This window comes from Mirounga angustirostris, unplaced genomic scaffold (genome assembly GCF_029215605.1).
Source record: "Mirounga angustirostris isolate CCGP_5_RB_7025 unplaced genomic scaffold, mMirAng1.0.hap1 SCAF_15, whole genome shotgun sequence".
Taxonomy (NCBI): Eukaryota; Metazoa; Chordata; class Mammalia; order Carnivora; family Phocidae; genus Mirounga; species Mirounga angustirostris.
In genome coordinates, this window is record NW_026991723.1 from 84,433,319 (window position 1) to 84,445,643 (window position 12,325).

Consider the following 12,325-nt stretch of genomic DNA (forward strand, 5'->3'; position numbering starts at 1 on the left):
AACCCACTGGGACAGTTTTGGGAAGGTAGGTAGATGAGGAAGAGAGTAGATACACCAATTGCAAGGAGGAGACCATAGTAGAGGCTGGAGGTTCCTTTTCTTTTGGTCTCCAGGACTAGAACAGGGGCAATGGACAGAGGTTCAAAGACACCCACTGGCTGTGTGCCTCCAATAAGTTATTTGCTTTCTCTATATCTCATTTCTTTCATCTAGGTTGTTGTGACGATTCAAGGAGGTACTGTGTGGAGACTGCTTAGAACATTGTCTGGCAGACAGGAAGTGTTCTGTAAATGCCAACTCTTATGGCCTAGCACACCAAGATTGGCAGCAAGAATCAGGGCCCTTATGCATTTGCTTTCCACAATTCCTGCTCAAACCTCAGTTGCCCTATCCCTTTCTACTCAATAAACTCCCCTTCTTGCACCTCCTCCTCCTCTTCCTTCTCCTCCTCTTCCTTCTTCTTTGTGGCTTAAAGCAGCAACCATTTATTATTTCTTAAGATTTTGTGGTTGGTGGGCAGTTCTTCTGCCAGTCTTGTCTTTCGGTCGATGGCAGCCAGAATGGTTGGAAGGTCTAAGATGGCTAGAGATGTCACCCAGGGCACCTTGTGGCTCTCTAGCAGCTATCTTAGGTTTCTATACAACATGTGGCAATATTATAAAAGGATAAACCCCAAAGTGCTTTATTTTTTTCAGATGTATTTATTTTTAGTGGGGGAGGGGCAGAGAGAGAGAGAGTCCTGAGCAGACTCTACGCTGAGTGCAGAGACCAACGCAGGGCTCAATCTCATGACCCGGAGATCACCACTCGAGCCAAAACCAAGAGTCGGCTGCCCAACTGACTATGCCATCCAGGCGCCCCAACCCCCATGTGCTTTTAAAACACACACACACATACACACACACACAGCATTGTAACCATTTCTAAGTATATTCTATTCATTCTTGAAGACCAAATTCATATACTGCTTCCTCCAGGAAGCTTTCCCAGAACACCTCTCCCTATTAGACCACATGAAGAGCCTCATTCTCTGTGTTCAATGTTTATCACATTTTCTGTTCTTTCAACATACATCTGTCTCCTTGACTGGCCATAAGGCAAGGAACGTTTGTTATTTCCTTTTAGACTAAAATCTTAAAACACCATAAACACTTGCTAAAATGTGTGTTAAATGAAAAGATGCTCAAAACATGCACATGAAATGAAGCAATTGGAAATCTTATTTTGTAGAAGCAGAATTTGCACATGGAAAATACCACTTTGCCAAGCCTATGACAACAAGCTGAGAGTAAACAGAATGAAAGTAATACTCTCTCAAACCCTGACAGAGCTGTGGGAAAATAGAGGCACCTTCTAGTTTCTCTGCAAATGTGTGTTCTTAATATTTTATATATGTGAATATGTTTCCCTGCTAGTTCCCCAATTTTGGTTTCCTCTCCCTTTTTTTTTTTTTTTTAAAGATTTTATTTGACATAGAGAGCGACAGCAAGAGAGGGAACACAAACAGGGGGAGTGGGAAAGGGAGAAGCAGGCTTCCCGCCGAGCAGGGAGACCGATGTGGGGCTCGATCCCAGGACCCTGGGATCATGACCTGAGCCAAAGGCAGACGCTTAACCAACTGAGCCATCCAGGCGCCCCTCCTCTCCTTTTGAAATAGATTTTTTCCTCCCAGAGGGAAAACATAGGCATTTACACTCCTATGGGATACAGCAATTTCGGGACAACAGTAAATTAGTCAAAAATCCATTCAAACTATTTTAAGGAAGTCCCCAAGAAGTATACAATTTCAGAGCAATATAGTATTTTTTTCAAATTAAAATAACATTTGAATGTGAAGAATTTTTTAAAGCAAATGTATTGTTTATAATAAGGTGAGTTTGAGGGGCACTTGGGTGGCTCAGTCGTTAAGTGTCTTCCTTTGGCTCAGGTCATGATCCGAGGGTCCTGGGATGGAGCCCCGCATCAGGCTCCCTGCTCAGTGGGAAGCCTGCTTCTCCCTCTCCACTCCCCCTGCTTGTGTTCCTTCTCTCGCTGTGTCTCTCTCTGTCAAATAAATAAATAAAATCTTAAAAAAAAAATAATAAGGTGAGTTTGGTGGGTGGTAGGGAAGCACAGCATTAACCAACCAGAAAATCTTAAAATAATGCTTTGCAGATATTCTTTAAGTACAGATCAGTTCTGGGGGCTCAGCAGAGATTCACTGAGCTTTGTTCTATTGTGTTTTTGTACTGAATATTATCTCTGGTGAGGATCCCTTTTTAGATACTTGGGGTGAAAATGAAACATCTGCCTGGTGTTAGATAGCATCTCTCTGGCTACATTTATATATAATTGCAGTCCTTTCCCCAAATCCGGGCCCTGTAACCAGTTGCTAATAGTATCTTTTCTTGCTCTAAAGGTTAGCTAGTACTGTGAGTGCCAACTCCTAAATTAATTAATGTTAACAGGACTTAGGATAGGGGCACCTGGGTGGCTCAGTTGTTAAGCGTCTGCCTTTGGCTCAGGTCATGATCCCAGGGTCCTGGGATCGAGCCCCGCATCAGGCTCCCTGCTCCGTGGGAAGGTTGCTTCTCCCTCTCCCACTCCCCCTGCTTGTGTTTGCTCTCTCGCTGTGTCTCTCTGTGTCAAATAAATAAATAAAATCTTCAAAAAAAAAAAAAAACCAGGACTTAGGATATAAAAAAACAGACTCGTATGTTTTGTCAAATGCAACTTCTAAGAATGCATAATTAACAATGTCTCCATTAATATACAGTATGTTCAACAGTGAGACACCACTATCATAAATAAAGGTAGACATGGATAAATTTATAATTAAAAATGCATTAGAAATTACAAGCATAATTTATTTACTAATGTGCACTGGAATAAATTTTATGTGTAATATTTTAAAACAGGGCATTAATAAATAATAGTGAACATAAAATGTTTTTGCAGCTAAAAATATTTCAATAAATATTAGTAAGTTAAATGTGCTGCAGAGTTATAATTTCTATGAAGTCAGGTTTATAGACTACAATCACAATGTAGAGGACTGTTTCTTGGGTGTATTCAAAATATCAGAAACAAATGTCTTTCTTCGAAGCTGACAAGTAGGGTATTCAAAGTAGTGCCTGCAAATGTTTTAAAAATAAAAGCTTAGGACATCCAAATAGTGAATAACTGCTCATTGCTTGAGACAGCTAAGATCCTTCTGATCAGTGCATTCAAACCTTATCCACCTGTTTGTTTGGTAAACACTAATTTGGAGCAATTTCTCCTGCCAGAGAACTCATATAGGTCTTTTTGGAAGCTTTCACTTAAAAATTGACCTTGGCTTGCACTGTGGTTTTGTTTTGTCAAGGGCAAACAATTCCTGGGTGGCAGGCACTGTTCTGAGTGCTCACATATTTTATTGACTCCATGCTCTTAACCACTTCACTCTACTGACTCTATTATTTTAATCTTATTTTATTTCACTTTCTGAGTGTTCACAACATGTGTTTTCGATGAGACTAAGTTTCACAACACACAGCAGTATTTCTTTGATGTCTCTGAAAAGAGCTTATGTTTCTGTGTAGAGTGGTGGTGGTGGTTTTTTCCCCGCAGGTAGGTCCAGCACTGATTAATAGCAATGAATAATTCATCATTGGTTGCACCTTATTCTGTGCCTGACACAGATATTCCTAATGCCTTTACATCTCTAATCTAATTTAATCCTCACAACAATCCAATAAATAAATACTGTTATTATCCCCATTTAACAAATCACATAACTGACCCTCAGAATGGTGAAATCACTTCCTCAAGATCATACAGCTAGTAATTGGCTGACTTGGAGGCCCCAAGCTGTACACTTCCCCAGTAATAATCAGCAGCCCCTGTTCCTAAAATAACCACGTCCGTTCTCAAAATCATGTTGCCTTCCACGATCTCACAATCCTTTCAGCTATGTTCTCTCCCATTGATAGATAATAAGTCCCTCCTGTTCTCATTTAAGATAATTTCCTCATGTCCTGTCCTGAGTAGACAAGAACTGATGTTTAAAACACATGAGCAATATCTCTTTAGATATTTGAGGATGGCTATAAATATGTCCATACCTTTCTTTTCTCCGTGATACAGTATAAGTAACCTCAATTCCTTTAGTCTTCTCTCACATGGACTCTTTCTAAAGCATTCCACCTCCTGAACCACATCCCTAGAGAGTGGTTTCAGATTTTCCTTATCTCAATTCATTATCATCACCTTCAGTGAGCATTTTTTTTTTTTTAAAGATTTTATTTATTTGAGAGAGAGAGAATGAGAGACAGAGAACATGAGAGGGAGGAGGGTCAGAGGGAGAAGCAGACTCCCTGCCGAGCAGGGAGCCCGATGCGGGACTTGATCCTGAGACTCCAGGATCATGACCTGAGCCGAAGGCAGTCGCTTAACCAACTGAGCCACCCAGGTGCCCCTTCAGTGAGCATTTATTAAGCACCTACATGTGCATGTGATCTGTGCTGGACTTTATACAATCCAGAAAAGCTAAAGTTGCCCTTCGAACTAAGATGTCTGGGTCTCCAAATAGTGTTATTTTAAATCCTTCCTGTGATTCTATCATTTGCTCAGCTCACAGGACTCACTGAGGGACAATCTACTAAACTAGAAGGAACCTGAGCAGAGACATATTGCAGTCATCATAGCATCCCTCGTGACTGACACAGGAGGAACAAAATCATAGATGCTCAGTAAATATTTATATGGCAGTGAATGAGGATTATCACTCAATGATCTGTCCTAGGCTAACACACTCCTCCATACGTGTTGAGTGACCCTACCTAGAATACTTCTCTCTGCCTCAATGATCCACGACGACTGTATTATGTACTCAATAATATTTCCTGAGGGGCACCTGGCTGGCTCAATCAGTTAAGCATCTGGCTCTGGATTTCTGCTCAGGTCACGATCTTGGGGTCCTGGGATCCAGCCTTGCGTGAGGCTTCTCGCTCAGCGGGGAGTCTGCTTCTCCCTCTCCCTTTGCCCCTCCACGCGTGCATGAGAGACAGAGAGAGAGAGAGAGTGCACGCACACGTGCAGGGGTAGAGGCAGAGGGAGAGGGAGAAAGAGAATCCTCAAGCAGACTCCCTGCTGAGCACAGAGCCCCACACAGGACCCTGAGATCATGACCCCAGCTGAAGTCAGGCACTTAACCGACTGAGCCAGCCAGGCACCCCTGGATAAACAAATCTTAAAAAAAATATTTCCTGAATGAAAAATAAATGAGGTAAGTGGTTGTTGAAAGAATGTGTGAATATTATTACCCAAATGACTGAGCAAAAACAGTGCCTACAACAACAATGATGAACAAAGTTTCGCTCAGAAGTAAAAACAAAAACAAAATAGAAAAGCAAACAAATAAAACAAGCAAATAAACAAACAACAAAACCCCCAGATAGCTTAAAAGCTGAAACCAGCCCACACAGTCTTGGCCAGCTGAGGGCTTTTCTGCTTCTCCTGGAAAATTGGAAAGATGTGGCAACTCTGGGTCCACAGCCCACTTGTCAACAATCAGGTGAGTCGTGCCTGCCTTCTTGCTGGGTACTGAGTGTGGTGAAGGCCAGGTAGCAACCACCATTCATCAAGACATTTGTGCTGTAGCTTGCTGCATTGTTTGCAAAACCTGCCTGGCCCTATGGTACTTGAGGCTGAGTGCCTGGTTTGGCTTTAGGAAATAGCCTAAGAACTGATTTCTGCTTTTATATAACAGAAGTATCAATTATGAGGGGGAATAGTTAAGGGGCAAGTCTCAGAACATGCTTCATCTGGGAGAACCTATTCTGTCTGAGTGTGTACAATTTCCAGCAAAATCTGGAGATGATGCTGGAGAAAGGTTTTAGGAAATGGGGTGTGTGTGTGTGTGTGTGTGTGTGTGTGTGTAAATCATTCATTTTGTTTTCCTGTTTTTTTGCCAAAATCTCAGCACAAAGTGTTGTTTTGAATGGAATAAACTAATTCAAGCTTCAGCTCAGCTGTGTGACCCTGGTACAAAGAGTCACATCACTTATCTCTGCCTTGGTTTTTCCATTCAGGAAGTGGAATTGATCACGTCTACCCACAGGGTCATGTGATGCCGTTTCATGAATTCTAAAATGTCCTACGTATGTAGGCTGCAAAAGCTGAATACTTTTCCCAGTAAAGTAAATAATAAGTTTTTGAAATATGTGTTTGTCCTTCGGGCTCAATGATAGCAATTTTGAATTAATAATTTTCATTTTGAATAAAAGAGAAAGTCCAGAGACATCTTTATTCTTCCTAGAAAAATAAATTTGCTCGCCATAAGAATGCACCTAGTGCCAAGATGTTGGTTTCCTACACCATTTTTCAGTGAAAGGAACCAGGGCTCCTTGGAGAAATGGCAAATTCTAGGGTTGGGGCAGGAAATGTACAAGATGAACCTGAAGCATCATGTAGTGCCAGAAAGTAAGAAAGTGGTTGGAAAAAAAAAACCAACTCCATTGATGGAGGTAATTCAAGGGACACAGGAGCCAACTGAAAGCCAGTGATCAAAGCTGAAAAATTTGAACAACAAAATAAATAAAGTATTATTGGATTATAACTCAAAGTGTAAAATAAATATCCATTACCTCAACCAAGTGATCAAGGATAATATCAACAGTAATAAGTAATGTTGCAAGTATGTACTGTTGATATGATATGATGAAATGGCCCTTTGCCTCTGTGGTCTTCCTCCCTAAAGCCCACAGCTATAGTCCAATCATGAGGAAAAGATCAGATAAATCCCAAATGAGGGACATCCTAAAATAGAACTGACCAGCACTCCTCAAACAGTTAAAGTCATAATGAACCAGAGAAAGTTCTGGTCAAGAGGAGCCTAGGGAGACCTACTATTGAATGTAATGTGCTATCCTAGGTGGGATCCTGGAACAGAACAAGATATTAACCAAAGGAAATTTGAATGAACTATGGACTTCAGTAATAAACTAAACTGTTTACTAATAAGCTAAACTCAACTAAACTCAATTTTAGTTGGTTCCTTAATTTTTGCAAATGTACTATAGCAATGGAAGATGTTATAATAGGGGATAATGGGTACAGGGCATATGGAAACTCTTTTATCTTCTCACTTTCTCTGCAAATCTAAAAAGTATTCTAAAAAATAAATGCTACTGGGGCTCCTGGTTGGCTCAGTCGTTAAGCGTCTGCCTTCGGCTCAGGTCATGATCCCAGGATCCTGGGATCGAGTCCCGCATCGGGCTCCCTGCTCTGCGGGGAGCCTGCTTCTCCCTCTCCCACTCCCCCTCCTTGTGTTCCCTCTCTCGCTGTGTCTCTCTGTGTCAAATAAATAAATAAAATCTTAAAAAAAAATGCTATTAAAAATTCTTTTTAAAATTGCTCATCATTAACTTAAAAACTCCTGCTGCCATTAAAAACTGAGGTAGATCTTTAGGAAGTTAAACAAAGGGATATAAAACACATATGACAGGATGATAAAAGGTATTTGAAAAGCAGCATATAGAGTGTGATAGCATTTATATTTTGAAAAATACACGCACATACACATACATCTATACATATAGATATACATACATTTCTACATCTCTACAAATGCTTTGGTAGAGTCCGATAGACATTCACAAACAACTGCAGTGACTATCCCTAGGGAAGGATTGGTGCTATAGACATATCCGTATTTTTTGGATAATATTTCAAAGCCCGATGTTACTTGCATATCATAAAATAGATGAAGAACATAAACTTTTAAAATGAAAATCTGCTGCCCTCCTCAGGCATAGAAACACTTCCTGACCCCCAAGATGGATCCCAGACTTGATGCCTCAGTCTCCCTCCCAGGATCAACACAATAGGCAGGTTCCCTACCTCGGATCTCAGCCGGTCACGGCTTCTGTCCTTCCTCGTTAACCTTTGCCTTAAAGATTCCAGGACGTTTTGTGTGATTGATGTGAGGGATCAGATATGAAAACTCCACCAAGAACCCGGTGAAAATTTTACAAGTGATTACCTACCTAGAGTTTTTTATATTTCTCTTCCCCTATTTTCCTGGTTCAAGCGGTAGTCATGAGTTTCTGACCCTGAAATGGTAATAATAATGTTGGCCAATACTTATTTATTCAGCAACTAAATTTATTAGCACCTGGCGAGGCACTGTCTAGGTGCTAGGGTTAGAATCAGTGACCAAAACAGACAAAAACCCTCCCCTCATGGAACTGACGTTCTAACGGAGGGAGAATGACGATATTGAAAATATAAGTAATACCTAAAATAAGTAAGTGGTATGAGCTATGGAGAAAGATAAAACAGGAAGTCCTGGGATGAGTTACAATTTGAAGTAAATTGGTCAGAAGTGGCTCACTGATTGGTAACGTTTCAGCAGAAACGTAGCTATCTGGAGAATGATACATCCTTAGTGAAGTACTTTTTAAGTATGATGTCTTTGAATCCTCATAATTGCCCTATGAATTAAATATTCTAATGATTCCCATTTTACAGATGGGACCCTAAATTAAGTGTTCTAATGACTCCCATCTTACATCACGGCAGTGACGAGGAAGCTGAGGTTTGGAGCGGAGGGGTAATGCACACCAAAGCACAGCTAGTAAGTGCAGAGCTGGGTTTGAACCCTCGGAGCCCGGGCCCTTCACCACCACTCTATGCTGTAAGAGGTGAGCTGCTTTTCTATGATGTGGCAATGATTTAGAGCCCATCTCCCCACTCTTCCAAACCATTAAATGAACGCTTCCTGCCCTCCAGCTGGTGCTTCGCAAGCCCAGGTGGGCAAGTATGCCCAGGGTCAGGAACCCCAAGGCAGACCCATCTTTCTGGTTTGCCCTTTCTCTGCTGCTTTTTTTCCTCTTGCCTTCCGACAAGCCTCTCCAAATGGCAGCCCCTTTTAGACTGGCTCTTCTAGTCTCTCTCTGCCCTCCAACCTCACACATAAAAAACCCAGCTCTAGCCAGACCTCACCGCAGTCCCATGGGACTCACCGGAGCCTGGCCTGCTCCTCCTTCCCGGTGGGGATGGGAGTGGGGGAATCTGGCAACTCAGCTGTGACGACCTAGGGACAATTCAGTTTAATGTTTTAATCCTTGTTTAAAGGCAAGTTGGTTCTCTTAACTGGCAAGGTCATTAAAAACTAAAAAAGCATGAACATGTTTGGTGTTAATTTTTCTATGTTATCGGTTCTGGGTATAACACTGGTCACGCTGGCCATTTCGAATGACCTTTCAGGAGGCAGAAAGCAGATGGAAGAAGCATGCTGCTCAGAGGACAAAAGGAAACAATGCCTAGAGAGAACAGTGGAAGGGAGGAGTGGAATAAAGATCAGAACTTCATTATCACAAAGAAAATGATGAGGTTTGCCTGTGCTGCCTACAACATGTCATAAAAATGGAAGAGGAGTTTAAAACTCGGCTTAGAATTTCCCCCTCACATTTATGGAATACTTAAATCTTTTTTTTTTTTTTTTTTGCATGCACCATCTCCTTTAATGCTGACGCTAGCCCTAAGCAGTAGCTACTATAATTGTACCCACTTCAGAGATGAGGCGCTGAGGCTTAGAGAAGTAAATTGTTCAGGATCACCTGCAGAGAAGGGATTTAAACTCAGGTGTGTACAAAGCTCCAACCCTCAACCACAGCATACCTGTCTGTCCCACATGAAGACCTCGTGAAGACCAGGTGGGAGAGATGGTGAAAGGGCAAGAAGTTGTACTAATCTCTTTATATTAAACATCCCTTGGAAACACAGACTTTCCTGGGTGTAAATAGTCATCTCCGCCCTCCCCCCTTTTCAGGTCCTTAAAAGAATACCCGGAGAGTAAAATGGTTTCTAACGGGAAGGGCCTGATGGTAAACCACAAAACATTTAAGCATCATTAACAAGTTTTCCTATGCTATATTTCATTTTGTTTCAATTTTTCTCATTGGATGTAGATTACCTTATTCTTTTATTTTTAAATTAAAATTTTATTTTTCTCAAAGTAATTGTGCACAGAGATGAAAGGCAAAATAATACTGAAAAGCTTATAACAAAAAGCTCTCATGTTGTGTTTTCTGTTACTTTCTTCTCCATGATTCTGGTCCTCAGGGGATATGATTTGGCTACTAAGTTGTGAGATTTTTAAAAGGCCCACTTTAGTCCCTTTCTATTTGTTTTGGGTTGTTGTGTGTATTTTCAGTGAAAATTGTGAGAATTCACTCTACAGTATTCAGGTGAATAATCGCTGGCGGAGAAATATGAAAATGCACTATCTCAACCTGGCATGTGTCTCTTTTTTGGGAATTAAAATTTTATTTTTTACCAAAGTGATGCACAAGATTTGTTTAATAAGCCAAAATAGTTCCAGCTCCAAGTCTGGTGTCTGCTACATCACAGCAGATCTGTCCTCAATAAATGAGGGAAAATCGCAACCATTTTGCACTGACGGGAAGATCCCTGTGGTGCATGATGGCTCGGCAGCATCTGCTTCTTCCCCTCTTGGATACACAGCGGGCAGAGTCAACTTTATAAATCCTATTACAAAAATGGGCATCTTTCCTCAAAGTGTGCATAAGAATGCATGCTTTCTTAGAACATTCGAGATAAGTGATGAAATACCAAATGAAGCACATTTTTTATTTCTTGCAGTTTGAATAGGGTATAAGAATGCCTTTCCTTTTTAGCAGGATTCTAGGACGGGCCAAATACCTAACTATGGAAATGCTCACACATCCCACAATGAAAGTTGACATGAAAGACTTTGCTTCCTCCTGAACAAGAAACCCCCTAAGCCTTTCCTTGCAGGACTAAAGGTGCCAGGGCTCTTCGGTCACTGGATAATATGTGGTGTTTTGCATCACGAGGGTTGTACAGGGTGCACGCGTGGTCTGTGCGGGCAGAATCACTGCGGCTACCCAGGAGGATCTTCCTAATCTGGACACGTTTGATCCGACAATGGCACCATTTTCAGTGATTGGGCTATTGTTCTAAATAAAATGTTAAAGGTCTTTAGGGGTGATTTTTGTTCCTCTGATTTTACGGCCTGAATATTCATTTTTAGTTTTCATTATCTTAGAAGATATGGTATAGGATCTGAATCTTTTTTAAATTAATTGCATTGTAAATCAAACGTATTTCTGTAGAATGCACTTACTCATCATTAGCATGCAAGAGTTTCCAGTAAAATATCTTTAGTATTATTTTTATTATTAACATATTTACACTGTCACTCCAGCCCAGCACCCTTTGTGAATCTGTTTTTAAAATAAATATGACCTGATACCAGAGTGATTGGTGCAATAAAAATGCGTGATGTGAAATTAATCAAATATGGTCGGGTTCAATTTATAAGGGACACATTAAGAAAAATTATTTCTTGTTCGGGTATGCCAGTCTAGTGAATCAAACAGAGCTGTGTATATTTCAGCAAGATACATGTAAAATCCATTCATTCAACAAACATTTATTATGCATTTACTGTGTGCATCACAGGGGATAAAAGTCAAGCTGAGCAAACAAGAAATTCACACATGAAACAACTGAAGACCATAAGCAACTGCATAATTGTGGAATATATGTTGAATATCCCAGGATTCCAGAAACAAAAGCTTAAGTAGCAGCAGTATGGTGCCCCGGTTAAGGGTTTGGGCTTCTGGATTTATTTCAGTTTTTTTTCAGGAAGTGGTCATTAATTTTTGTGTGAAAAAATGAGAGCAGAGAGGCATAATTCATTGTGAAGATAGGTTTTATATTCTGTATATGTGAAGGAAATAAATTTCTAATGCAATAAAATAAAGAGAACAGAAAAAAGAAAAAACCCGGCTTGGTCTTCAGAGTCTGACAGATACGGGTTCAAAACCCAGCTCTGCTACTTATTAGCTGGGTGACCTTGGGCAAGTTCTTTCATTTTGTTGAGCTTTGTTTTTTTAACCTATAATATGGAGATGATAACATTTTTCTCATAGAATTGTGAGCATTAAGTGAGACAATGTCTTCAGTCAGCATTCATGAAATATGTTGTCATGGTAGGGCTGGAGTCAGTCAAAGAAGGTGTCTTCGGAGCTGTTATTGTCAAAGTTGTTGGCAAGGATGAACTGTTGGAGACCACATTGCAGGTGAAGGAGACCGTATGGATGAAGGCAAGAAATTGGGCTGGAAACCAAGCATTCCAGTCACTCCTAGGGATGGGGTTCTGCTTTCTTCCTACTAGAGCCAGTTGGGTAGCGACAAGCCAAGTATTTGCCAGAGAAGCAGATGAGAGGGCTTGAGGATGATCTCTCTATCCTTAAGGTGGCTTTTTTTTTTTAAAGATTTTATTTATTTATTTGAGAGAGAGAGAATGAGAGAG